The sequence below is a fragment of the Haliotis asinina genome, chromosome 3 (genome assembly GCF_037392515.1).
Source record: "Haliotis asinina isolate JCU_RB_2024 chromosome 3, JCU_Hal_asi_v2, whole genome shotgun sequence".
Lineage (NCBI taxonomy): Eukaryota > Metazoa > Mollusca > Gastropoda > Lepetellida > Haliotidae > Haliotis > Haliotis asinina.
The window spans coordinates 48242053-48256776 of record NC_090282.1 but is presented as its reverse complement, the minus strand read 5'-3'; positions in this window follow the sequence as shown (position 1 = coordinate 48256776).

Genomic DNA, 14724 nt, shown 5'->3' with positions numbered 1-14724 from the left:
ATCTCATACAGTCATCACCTCAGTTTTTGACGTTGACCATGGCTTGTTTTCTTCTTGTAGTAGGGTGGTAAGTCAATATATGACCCGCCTCTCAAAGGAACATAGTTAGCTAGGTCTGGGTATACCTTATGACCCACCCGGAACCCCTGTTCATAGCATTCCAGTTTTTCTAGTATCTGCTGAAGCGAGGCGTCAATATGGATCGGCTCGTTTTTGGTCATCACTTCTTGTTTGCTCCTTAACTAGTGCCGTCCATCTGCTCTTTATTGAGTACCATTTTCACTGTGATTTGGAATTTGAGGCTCCCCAGGTCGTTCACTTCCACGTTGAGGTTATCGGTGATTATGGTTTTGAAGTCATTGATGCCTATATTTTGGTTTGTATTCATCTCCCACCCCCTCAGCTACTTGCCCACAGCGTGTGAAGTTCACTTGATACCGATTAGTCATTATTATATCTATATGCAGAGATAATTTAACTGAACGTTCACAAAAAAGTATCCTTTATTTCCTTCATAAAAGACTGTGGACATATAGACCTTTTTCTGCATTTCTAATTTCTTAATGAAGTTATCCAGGTGGAGTTATCCAGTAGCATGCCTTATGGCGATTTGTCACCCACTAATGGTGTTTTCAGTCAAGAACCACCTCAAATAAGAATAAGTAATAACACTACACGTCCCAGAAGCACTCGCATATTACTACTTTTTGTAAAGAACTGAACAAAAAAATGTTTCTGATGAGACAAACAAGGAAATTTTCATGAAGAGATATTATCTCTGCTGCTTGTTATCCTTCCATATGTATATATCTAAAGATGGTTTAAAAGTGTATAAAGATTAGTTTATGTCTGATTATGTTATTTTTATGACATGTAAAGAAAATTACTTTTTGGTATTCCACTATAATAAACCTAATTCAAGCTCTTTTCAACTGATGTTTTACCGGAAAATAATTACTGTCTTAAATTTCATCACTGAACAACAAAACTAGTATTTATAGCATAAAAAATTGGAAATTTCACTAGCACACGTAGTGTGTAAAATGAAATTATAATTTTATTAGTAAACATAGTAGATGTGATATTGGTATCTTCATCATGATATCTGGAAGTAGGCCATATTTAAAGCTAGCGAAGTCACGCTATGCGAGATCTAACGAGGCAAATTACCCATAAACACTTCTTCATAAGGGCCGAATAGAACAGGGAGTATATAAGGCACAACATTTAATCAGATCATACGGTTGATCTACTGAATGCGAAATTCAAACTTCAAAACGAAAAACCCCTAGACAGGGTCTGAGGTCACATAGGTCATCCAGTGGACCACACTTCTCTTCCTGGCCAACCCTGCTCTAGTCCACCCACATGGCACTCAACTGTAAGCAAAACATAGTATTATCAACTATGATTTGGTTGAATCAATTAGATCAATTCATAACTGTAATATGTTTCAAACTCCATTAGGACTGACATAAATTTAAAGATTTTGGAATAAAAACTAAATCTTTGCAATCCAATAATTCTGAGAAATCAAAAAAAAACAAACAATTCAGGGTGGGAGACAGGGTAGGGAATATCACATCTACTATGTTTACTAATGAAATTATAATTTCACTTTAAACACTACGTGTGCTAGTGAAATTTCCAATTTCACGTCATAAACATAGTAGATGTGATATTGGTAGTTCAAAGCCTGTTAGTGTTTTCACTGCTGGCTGTATTTCTCAGATAGAAAGTTCTGAACATCGAAGCCTTGGTCCAGTTGCCTATCTTCAAAATGTCTTTGATTGAAGCACCTCTGGCAAATGCCTTTGAAGCACTAGCTCCTCTGACAGAATGAACTTTATAGTGTGAAGTGTCAATACCTGCCTCACTCATAAGGTTTGTTACCCATCTTGCAATACTCGGGCACGAAACTGGTCTATGCAGTTTCACATAGCTCAAGAGAAGACCAGACCTACCTTCGTCTCTCCGAGGTTCTGTGCGTTCTAATACACTCTTAGACACTGAACTATACAAAGTGTAGGGTCCTTCTCATAGACACTGAAACTCCAGGTATGGGGTTTTACTCCTGACTTAGTCACCTTGGTTGGTTTAATCAATGTAAATTCTACTTCAGTGCCCCTGTCTACCATGTGTCTGATATCCAGAGAAGATAATTCTGAAGACCTACTAGCAGAGGTTAACATCAGAAGCATTGTCAATTTCTCAGACAGTTTTTTGTCAGACAAATACGTATTGACTTTCAATTTTTTCAGATGTTGCAGAACCACATCTACATCCCAGGCCACAAAGTATTTGGGTTGGGGAGGAATCTGATTAAAAATCCCTGACATTAATTTCCTGACAAGTGGGTGTTAACCCACATTATAGCCCTCGATAGTGGAGTGAAAGGCAGATAAAGCTAGTCTAGCTGTATTTATGGTCCTGTACTGAGTATTCTCTTGGTACAAGTGAGTGAGAAAGTCTAAGATAGACTCCACAGAGGCTGAAAAGGGATCAAAACCCTGTTGATTGCACCAGCCACTCCACCTATACCAGGAAGCATTGTAAGCGCATTGTAAGCGCCTTGTGTGCCGGGTTGCCATTGGCAGGAGAGCAGCTGAGTAGTCGCTTCCGTAGGAGTAGATACCAGGACTGACCTTGCCACACTGGAGTTATGATGACCAGCTCTGCTTATGTTCCACAGACACCTGCCTATCAGTGAGAATGGGGGGAAAGCAAAAGAAATCCCCTAATTCCAATTGACTAGAAACGCGTCTGTTGATGGTGCAAGGGGGTCTGGCCTCCAGCTGCAGAATGGCTTCATTTGGAAAGTGAGTCTCGATGCAAAAAGGTCCATGGAGGAGGGGCCCAGTACCTGGCTGCACTGAGTAAAGATGACTGGATTGAGCATCCAATCGCTCGAGTTGTTGAAGTGGCGAGAATCCCAGTCCGCATGAATGTTCTCTATCCCTGGCAGATAGACCGCTGTTAGGAACAGATGGTTCTGGAGGCAGAAATCCCATATCTGCTTTGTGAACTGAAGCAGACTGACTGACTTTGTCCCCCCTGAATCGGTTCACGTAAGTCATGGCTGTCTGATTGTCGACCTGCACCATAATGGATTGATCTTTCATCCCCTTGCAGAAGGTCAAGAGTGCCAGATGAATTGCCATCAGTTCTAGAACATTGATGTGCATTCTCTGTTCTATCTCTGACCACCGGCCTCGTGCTGGTCTCTGGCCGTGTATTGCTACCCATCCCTTCTTTGATGCATCCGTCTGGAGAATCACGTCTGGATGAGCTGCCATGATCGGCTTTCCATTGAAATTGGTGAGGTTAGTTATCCACCACCTCAGTTCCTCCATACAATCTGAAGGCAGGGCAATCATTGACTCGTAACTCGGGAACGCAAAAGCTCCCTGCTGGAATGCCTCTGCAGGTAACAACAATGCAGTTGAACTGGTAAGATTGCTATTCCTATCAGACTTGCCAAATGTCGTATCCTTACCTGTTTCTTTCCCACCATGTACCAACAAGTTGCTACAATGTTCTCTACCTCCTCCTCTGGTAAGATCATGGTATGATTCACTGTGTCTATCTGAAACCCCAGGAAAGTGATTGACTGGGTTGATGACAGAACTGATTTCTTCCAATTTATGGCAAAGCCTAGGGACTGGAGAAAAAACAAGAGGGTGTCCCGGTGTTGATCCAGTGTTGCCGGCGGATACCTGCTCGCCGAGCCAAACTTACAACTTTACAAAGAAGTTTTGTAAATGCTCTTGGAGCTGGGGCAAGTCCAAATGGCAGGCATCGGAACTGATACAGAACACCCTTCCAAGAGAAGCGGAGTAGCTTTCTCATGTGGGTGCCATTGGGTTGCTGAAGTACGCATCCTTTAGATCCAACTTGCACAGGTAGTCCCCTTTGCGGATCAAGTCCCTTAGCAGATGTAGTCCTTCCAACTTGAAGTGGATGTAAGGAATGTGAGCATTCAGAGCCTTTGGATTAATGATTGGCCTTTGCCCTCCATCTTTCTGGGGAACCATGAACATCGGACTTAGAAACTGATCTGGGTCCATCGAAATGGACTGGGGAACAACCTCTATCACATGTTTGCAAAGCATTGATTGGATATCCTGGCTCAAGGCCACCTCTCTTGTGAGCTTTAGTTTTGGTTGAAACACACGGTTCTGAATAGGTTTTGACAACAGCGGAATCTCGAAAACTGTAACTGTTTGAAGTATCCTAGGATCTGAATTGATCTTTTGCCAGTTTTTTAGAAAATGTTCCAGACGACTCCCTTATAGCTGAAAGGTCTGCCTATCACTGCGTCTATGGTGTCTGCCAGATGGTCTGCAAACTAAACGTTTCTCAGCATCAAATATCAGTTTGGCTTTGGTCTTACGTTTGAGCTCTTTAAGAATGATGTCATAAAAGGCATCACCCGTGAAGGTCCCGGGTAGAATAGGTCTTCAGCAACCCATGCTTGCCATAAAAGGCAACTATGCTTGTCGTAAGAGGCGACTAACGGGATCGGGTGGTCAGGCTCGCTGACTTGGTTAACACATGTCATCGGTTCCCAATTGCGCAGACCGATGCTCATGTTGTTGATCCCTGGATTGTCTGGTCCAGACTCGATTATTTACAGACCGGCGCCATATGGTTGGAATATTGCTGAGTGCCATGTAAAACTAAACTCACTCACTCACTCACTCATAAAAGGCATCCCCAAGGAGTCTGCACTTAGTCTCTGACAAAACTGTGTCATGCTTGAGAATGGGGCGTTTAGGCTTCTTGACATCCTTAGACCGTGTGGCCAGAATGTTAAGTCTTCTATTGTAATTCATAGAGACGTTGGCCTGACCGATAAGACAGATAGTTTTCTCTACCAATTCCAACAGTTCAAAAATGTCAGAATCAGACTCAAAGTCAGAGGCGGAAGCCACACGTGCGTAAATTCGTGCACGTTTGTGCTGTTTTGGATGGCTATCTACTCCCGAACCTTGCTTGTTGCCCGACCCCGATGGTTGCGGTTGACGGGGCATGCCCAGACCATCCACGTGGTCCTTCGACATAATCTTGTCTGCAGATTTATGCACCTCTACGGGCACATTTTTCTGCTCAGATAAATCATCTGGGTCTTGCATAGACCCTTTGACGGGAGGATATTGATTCATGCTATCCTACACAAGGGAAAAAGTCAAAACTTACACAAAAACCTCACACGTCTGTTGAGCCCTTAAACTCCGACAGGTCTTAAAGGTCACATATACTCTAATAGGGTACAAATGCAAAATCACTTGCTGGCATCGTTATAAATGAAACCCCGTCATTCAAAATGCTCATTTCTATCTTTAATTACCTTAAATCAAACTTTTTGTCAATCGTGCACAACCGCAAACGAAATTTCAACCAATCAGAGCGGCTCGTCTCAGTGACGTAATAGTGGGTATAGAAATGGGGGTCTGTGCAGTATTCATCTACATTTCAGAGGTTAAACTATTTCGTTTACAGGTTTGTACAAACCTGCAATCGCGAAACTATATGTTCTCACGATCTACTATCATTTAGGTTTGTCTCCTGCTTTGCCTAGTTTTCGAGTTACAACCCTTGTTTTCATAGACGATTCTGTCAAAATCACTTGGTGTTGCTAGGTTGTAATCCGTGTTAGGTGGTATAAACCTACACATTAATTGTTATTATTCACTTGATGCTCAGTTAATGAATTTATAACAGGTATATTTAGTGGTAACGCCACTTAGATTACCCGACAAAGGCCCCCATTTGGCATTTCTTTTGTCTGGATCGATCAAAAGATTAACCGATAACACGCTGATTGATTAATTAGTTTTATGGGGATTAAAATGGGGGAGTTGTCAAAAGGTAGTGTTTATGTATGTACATTTACTAATCTATACTGAATACACTCTGTCGTGTCTGTGTCTACGTAAAAACAACACCCTTCTTTCAAAGGATTAACCGTCAATATATTGATTGATTGCTCATTATTGGCTGACTAAATAACTTTTTAAAAAGAATGACGCACAATATGCAATTAGTTGCCAGGTGTGCTGTCTTGGGTAACCAATTAAACTATACAGCAATGTGAAAAACCTGAAACGATACATCACGTTTTGGTATTTTAGACTGTTAAAAGACACATCACGTGGGAAATCTGCAGATGAATTATATATCACTTGTCTTTTTTAATATTGATGGATACATTCCTCGAACAAGGTAATAGCCTGACATTGCTCCTATAACTTTAATTTTAATATTTGCATTTTTGTTTTAATTAAGTTGTCGTAGCTTTCAACAGAATCATTGTTTTCGTCGTTTAGTGTAATGATGCAGACGACATACACTTGGGCGTGCGTGCGAATTATGATTCATATTAGAAAAATATGAAATGTCTACACATTACATTCTTGTTATACATTCAAAGATCGCTTCTTTTTTTTAAGTTGCAAGCAAATGCATTCAAGTATGATTATAAAGTAATTAGGATTATGAGACCAAATATAAAGACGTACTAGTATATTGACAAGCGTCTACATACTGGTGAGTGAACGTTACAAACCAAGTAAATTTTTCACTTCGACACCGACCTCGCTTAGGTTATGTTACAGGTTGTGTCATGCAAACTCCTTTTGGTAATGATTCAAATACATATTTATGTAGTTTTGAATTTCTAACTTGATGAAAACAAACCACACATTATCTCATTAACTCAAGTGGATTTGACTTTACGATTTTCAAAAATGGCGGCGCCCTGTCTTGGGATGAATGCTATTTAAGTTTTGTTTTCACCGACTTACAAAAGGACAGTTACTTTCCACTGGTACTAAAATATGTATTTTATTGATGGACAATAGGATCTTGCATGACATTGCATAACATAACGATTTCACTCTTGGAAGTGAGGTGGAGGTCAATATAACATTGCTTGCAATATAAATGTCACTTCGACCCCCACCTTGCTTCCATGGAAGAAGTCCTTATGTTAAAAGTTGTGTCATGCAAAATGCTTTTGGCCATGACTCAAATGCATATTTAACTACCAGTAAAAAGTAGTTTTGATTTTCTAACTTGATGAGAACAAATCATAATCTCAATAGTTCTAACGGACATTTGCCCGTGACTTCACGATTTTCAAAAATGGCGGCGCCCTGTCTGAGGATGAATGCTATTTAAGTTTGTTTTCACAGACTTTCAAAATCAAAATTACTTTCTACTGGTAGTAAAATATGTATTTTATTGATGGACATTAGGATTTTACATGACATTGCTTATAGCATAACAATTTCACTCTTGGAAGCGGTCAACATAAGGGGTCAATATAAGATTACTCACGATAATATTGTCACTTCGACCACAACCTCATTTCCGAGGAAGAAAGCGATATAAAAATCCTTTTGGTCAGCAATGTGTAGTAAGCAGTCTTGATTTTATAAACTCGATGAAACTTGAACTCCATTTTCTATCCTGGAAGCGTGGTTGGGGGCGAACCATCCGATTTAGTATATACCACAGGCTTCCACAAAGCTCACTTCGCACACACTAACAGCCAATTTAAGCACAAACTACGGAGTCTGGTGGAAATCTGTGCATAGTGACACCATCATCCGACCCCAAGGAACAATTGACGGCAACACAATTCGGCATGTCTTTGGTGACGTCGAGAAATCAGCAAAATGACGAGCTTCCTACACATTTTCTATACATTTAACGAGAAATCGTTCCTTCTATGACGTCACTGTAGGGCTCTGACGACAGGGTTACGTAACCAGTCTGCGGTTTCGTTTGCGGGCGAGAGAGAAGCAGACGGTTTTTTAGCGACTTTTAAACGCTTGGTATTAATTAACCACAAGTTGGGGGTTTTTTTAAAAAAAAAATGGGGTTTTGTTTATGACTAACCAAAAGTCTTTCATATGCAGTGATAAAAAGAGTACCAAAAAATTGAGTTTAGTACGTGGTCCTTTAAGTGCACATAAATCATAAATATGCATGAGTGGGTGGAGCTTATGTGACCAGGTCGTACGTCTTTCTTACGCACAACTTCTCAGTTGAACACGGAAGAGCATTTACTTCTGCTCAGTCGTGTAAAGTTGAAAAGCGTGGAATGAGAATGTATTTCACCCTAACTACCAGTTCAATACAACGGAAAATAAAGTCATGTCCCAATGTTTGTTAAAAAATCGATCGTAATTATGTAAGGCACCGTTGATAATTTACCGCTGGGGCGGGGTGATGATGTTTTTTTATGACACCAAAGTAAGTCTACCAAGTGACCCCCAGGGTTGGCATGGACAAAATCAATGAAAGCACTCCTTGTACATGTTTACCACTGTACATTCATGACACTGTACATGTATCAGTTATGTATCGTTGTATGAAAGAGTTTGACATGGAAATGGAGTGTTGTTGTTGTCAAGTCATAATTACAGTTTATTTTAATCAGTCAGTGATTCCAGTAAATTCATAAAACCAAAGAATATACAAAATATATACATTTTCTTCAGCACTGAGCCTGTTTTGTTTCCACTAAGCAGTATGGGTGAGCATGTACCTGAAGAAAATTTGAGAGCATGAATTCTTCTCCGTATGGTTATAAAGTGTTTGCTCATCCTGAGACCCAAGTCCAGTGTTCCCCATCGTGATATTGCTGGAATATTGCTAAAAGTGAAGTAAAACCATGCACACTATTCCAGTAGAGTGGTGGGTTACTTGCTGATTTTTCCAGTGTTGGAACTGAATTTGGTGTTTGGTGATCAATGCTTGGGTTATGTGTCATGTTCTTTAATAATAAACTTGAAATATAGGTGTGCTTATACATCATGAGAAACACTTTTTAAGGACACCTTTAGTACAGTTTACAAAAGGTACCACATGCACATGTGACTCTTAAGACATCAGAAGTTTACAAGTTTGGGACAGCTTTTGAAAATATGAATAAAGTGTAAAATGAGAGGTAGTTGTTTATGATACCTCATATCATACCAGTCACATCACATTCAAGGATATCAACTGTAAATATTTGCATTGAGCTAAGAGTAAAGCCATTATCTGTGGCATCTTATAAATGCATTTGAACACTGACAATCATGTTCTTGGTGAACATGTCACAGTGGACATTTTCTGTCCAAATCATGGTGTTACTTGTCTGTGTATTCAAAAATGTTGTGGAGCATCAGGTGACCAGGTAAAACATAACCATTGTCACATTTTCCCATAAAATGACAAAAGAAATCAATTTTGTTTAAGGTGTTTTATTACAAAACAAAACAGTGCAGCCTGTCTTCCCAAGTAGCAGACTTGAAGAATACCATGTTAAACATAATGATATGTAGTACTAAAATCATTAAGTTGGTATACACACATACCTTTATGTCTGTCGAAAAGAATCCAACAAACAAGTAATGCCATTGGCTAACCAACAATGTATGTGTCAGTATATGGCAGTTACAATTCTATCACACTGAACATTATACCCTTTGTATTTGCAAGAGCTTAACTACCACTATTAAAAAAAACAAGGCTATAAAATAATCTGGTATTTGGTTATGAACTCATGATAGGAAGCTACCTTTCACAAAAAGGCCAACAGAAACAAAATATGGAAAGATCTGGAGCAAATATAACTCACAAAGCTGAATATTTTAAGAAGGAATGACTTTCTTTTTCCTAAAACCTACAGCATACTTATTAGATAGTAAGACATAGCATCACATGTCATATATATCAGACTTCTGCATATATCATGAATTTCATTTTTCACAACTTTCTTATTTCTGGCAAAGGGAAACAGTTTAACATGCTTTCCTAGTAGACATGCACACAACGCATGGTTGCAGTTATGTGCAGCCTTAATTAAGAAGAAACTATCACAAAAGTCAGTTTTAATAAAAGTCAAGTTCATGAAATATGGTATACCTTTACTATTCCAATGTTTACCACATGCAGCATACACTAATAATAAACCATCAGGCTCTCACAAATCATAAATGTAGTCCATCAAAGTAACCATCATCACTTGCACTGTCATGTACCGTGATGTGGATGCCTGTTCCTAGATATTCGTCAGCATTAAATTCTGTTCATTTGCATTCTCGTTAACTTCTACATTGCCTTTTTTTCACATCCATCAGAATAAATGCAATCGATGTTCTCTGGGATGATGATACCAAATTGCATTTCAGACTTGTGGTTAACTTCTCAATGTACTTGCTCAAGACTTCTATTTTTTACACATTTTTAACTTTTTTATTCGTCACATGACTGTCACCAAAAATGGAATGATGCCTTTAAAATCTACAGTTTAGGGAATTTGGACATGTTCTCTGGGATGATGATACGAAATTGCATTTCAGACTTGTGATTAACTTCTCAATGTTCTTGCTCAAGACTTCTATTTTTTTCACATTTTTAACTTTTTTATTCGTCACATGACTGTCACCAAAAATGGAATGATGCCTTTAAAATCTACAGTTTAGGGAATTTGGACATGTTCTCTGGGATGATGATACCAAACTGCATTTCAAACTTGTGATTAACTTCTCAGTGTTCTTGCTGAATACTTCTATTTTTTAGAGATTTTAAACTATTTTATTTGTCACATGACCCTGACCACAAATGGAATAGGTTTTTAACTACATGCAATTTATGTCCCACACTGTTCCTGCCGAATAATAGGCTAGGTTACTAAGACTGATTACATGGTCACCACTTTGTATAGGAATTTATTGATGGGGAGCCATTTTACGTATAAATCCAGCACAACTGCACGACAATGGCAAGTGGGTGCATGAATTACCCTAACTAAATGTTAAATCTAGAAATTCAACAGTGCCGCTGCATTCAGTTCATAATGCTTCACTTGAGATGGAAATGGATGAATGGAAAAATGACAAATATGTCATTAGCCATGCCACTACAGAGCCGAGGGAATTGTCTGATTGTTACTATGGCATATAGTATTGGTACTAAGGGTTCACAGAAAGCTCAGCATATATTACCTCACCAGTGGAAACTTGCAAGTCAAATACATCTTTTCTGTGTATCCGTCTCAGCAATAATTACATCAACAATAATTTCCTTTATATCAGGTATCAGGGAGATGCTTCTTAATCTGTGACTAAAACTTTACATATGACCTTAAAAAATCACATTTGATATCTCATGTTAGATCACGCATATTTTATTTGATATTTGTCAACTACCTTTCCCTGAGATTGGGAATGTTGAGTTTGACTTATTGTTCCCATATCAAGGCATAACTGATTGTGATTACACTGCCATTAAGGAAGCGATCAAATGAAATGTATGTCAGATTTGGGATCACACGTTCCTAGTAAAGTACAAATTCTAGTACTTTTTTGGTTGAGTCCCATCTGGGACTTGAACCTGCACCCTAATCGCCAGCACACAAAGTCAGCTGTCTAGACGGATCAGCCACTGCGACTTCCTTACTTTTCTTTCTTGAAGGTTGTGCCTGAAATGTATCAATATCAATCATTAGGCTCAGTTGTACTTCACATGTTTTTGTTTATTTTTTGTTGTTCTTATTAAATGTCACACTCAACAATATCTATGATATATGGAGAGGTATAGAAATAAATAATGTCATGTTTACCATTCTTTTTTTACCTCACATTATGTGATTAATGTTAATAATGTTATGAAATTTACTGAAAATGAACAAGAGTAGACAAACATATTCAGTGCAAAAGCCACAGATACTAATCCATATTTATTGACATGTTCATGTACCATGTCTGGCTTAGCTATGGATGTGAAAAAATACATTCTAGGTACAAGGACATACTACTCAAAAACTGTCCATAATGGACTCTTCCTTAATTGTATATTGTTCATTATATACTACAACAACAAACAAAAAAAGAAAGTGGGAACATCACAAAATTTGATAGTCATATATATAAACTGAATCATGGTGAAGTCATTTATACTCTTAGATAAATGTAAGTTTCTGTGTGCTTAATGGGCACTTTAAATATAATTCACTATTCGTTGAGTTTGAGTGAAAAGAAACATTGTCAAAAACAGCAAAAAACAAGGGTGTTGAAACACACCAGCACCAAATTTGATTCAAACTCCCAAACACAACAGCCTAGTGCATGAAGAAGACAGACTTCCTTACAATGCACAGGTAATGGCAACAGGGCACAGGCAGTATATTTAGTGATAACATTTTTCTATCAATCTATATAATGTGTTGACTAAAGAAGAATGACTTAATCATATGTCCATGATAGTCCTGGTTGAAAAATGTGTTCCAAGTTAAACATGATTTGTACATTCCAAACCTTAGTACAAAAATACATGAGCATGATGATTACTGTTGACGTCTGCACTCAAAATAATTTTAGCAAGCCTTAACTTACATAGCATGTGCTTGTTGATGCTGCTGCACAACTTACAGTGTTGGACACTGACCAAAATGTGTCTGTGATCCAATGTAACAGCCTTAGGTGCCAGGCTAGTGACCCAGCGAGGTTGAGGTGTCAGGATCAAGCCCAACTGTGATCGGGTGTAAAAAACCTTGAAGTCAACCTTGTGTGCACACTATTTCTGTGTTGCAGACCTCTAATGTACAGTGCACAACCCACAAATCTGTTGGCATATGACCAGATGGTGGCCACATGAATATTGGCAAACTCCAGTACAGCAACATGCAGTGAACTTGGACTAAGTACTGTGACTATGTGTCCCAGTCCACCCAGCTGTGAATGGGTACCTTGTAAGGATGGGAGAGTCACAATAAACGTGGTGCACCTAGTGGCAGCATGACATGCATACTCCCCAGGGAGTTCAGATTGATAATACAATGTGCTGTTCAGATTGACATCCAGTGATCGAGGGAAACAATACCAGTGCCTTGAGCATATACTAGTGCTTGGATATGTGTGCTATATAAATATACCATACCATACCATACCATACCATACCATACCATACCATACCATACCATATCTCACTTAAGGTTAAAGTCCAGCTTGACTAATTCCAAATCATTTCCATAGAAATCATGAAAAATATAAATGCCATATATATGAAATCAGCAAAGTCACCATTTCAAGATCTGTATCATATATCTGCCATGAAAGATATGAAATGGTTTTCGAGTTCTGCTCCGTGAGACCAAGTCCATGGAAACCAAGAAAAGAAGAAGTCACAAAAACCTGTAAATAGCAAAAGGCACCACTTTGGGGTCTGCCACACATATCTACCAAGCTTTACTGACAGATATTTAGAAGTTTTTTGAGTTCTGCTCCGGAAACGAAACGCCCCTATAACGTTTGAGAAATTTTTTGGCCGAAGCGTTTCCACGGAAACCGAGAAAATAATAAATCACAACAGTCATCAGAAGATGACATATCCCCCCCACCCCCGCCCCCACATATTTGAAAGGACAAATCATCTGACTGTTACTTAATGTCTTGTTAGACTAAGTTTGAATTGTTTCCATGGAAATCAAGAAAAATATAAATGGCAAATATCTGTAAACAGATAGGCATCACTTCAAGATCCTCCATTTTGAGACGAAGTCCGAATTGTTTCCCTGGGAATCAAGAAAATGATAAATCACGCAAACCTTTATATAGCAAAAGGCACCACTTTTGGTTCTGACTGTTATATGTACCACGTTTGCAGAAAAATACTCACTGGTTTTTGAGTTCTGCTCCAGAAACGAACCCACTGCACCATTTGACTAAGGCCAAAACGTGTCATAGAAAAACAAAAAAAATGCCAAAAATCTGTCAACAGCAAAAGGCACAACCATAGGTTGAGATTACTGTATCTATCAATTTTGGTCTAAAATTATGGAACGGTTTTTGAGTTATGCTGCGGAAACGAACTCCACCCTTCCCTTTTGAGACAAAGTCTGAATTGTTTCCAGGAAAAAAAAATGACAAAAATCTGTAAATAGCTAAAGGCACCACCTCAATGTCTGTTTGGTATATCTACCACTTTTACTGAATAATATTGAATATTGAACAGTTTTTGAGTTATGCTGTGGGAAGAAAATCATTATGGACAGCCAGACAGACAGACAGATGAGATGTCGACTATAAAAGGGAATTGGATGAAACTTCAATGCTTTCTCGTGTCCAACATATCCATAAAGAGGAGATTTTTTGCATTGAAATAGCTGTTAGAGACAAATTAGGTCTGTTATAACCCTCAGGTAACACTATTTCAAAAATGTTTTGCAAAATGTAGTTCTGCATTAATGAAGAATCTTTTATAATCATACAGATACCGTGGGATTTCACTCATTTGTCACAAAAGAAGGGGGCCATGTGATAGTTCCAAGCAAAGGCATATTTCGAATATCGAATAATGTTTAAACCTAAAAACTAGTAACTACACAACTTCCTGTTCATTAATGGCCAGTTGTTTGCCTTCCTCTACTGACACAGCAGAGTCTACTACATTAAAGGAACATGATTTTGATACTCATGACCTCATGTGATTGAGATTTAAAATTGCTTCAACAACCCCACATTTCATACATTAGTCAGTTTTTAAAAAAAATGATGAAAATTCCTGATAACTTAAGGAGTTTATTGGTTACTCTTCTCAAAGTGAAAAAAACCCTCAGAAATACAAATCTAATGAATAAGGGTAAGTGAGTCATTAAATTTGATAATGAGACACAGCCTGGACCAGAAGACTTACTAAACATGGTATGTACCTACATGTCCAGTTGTG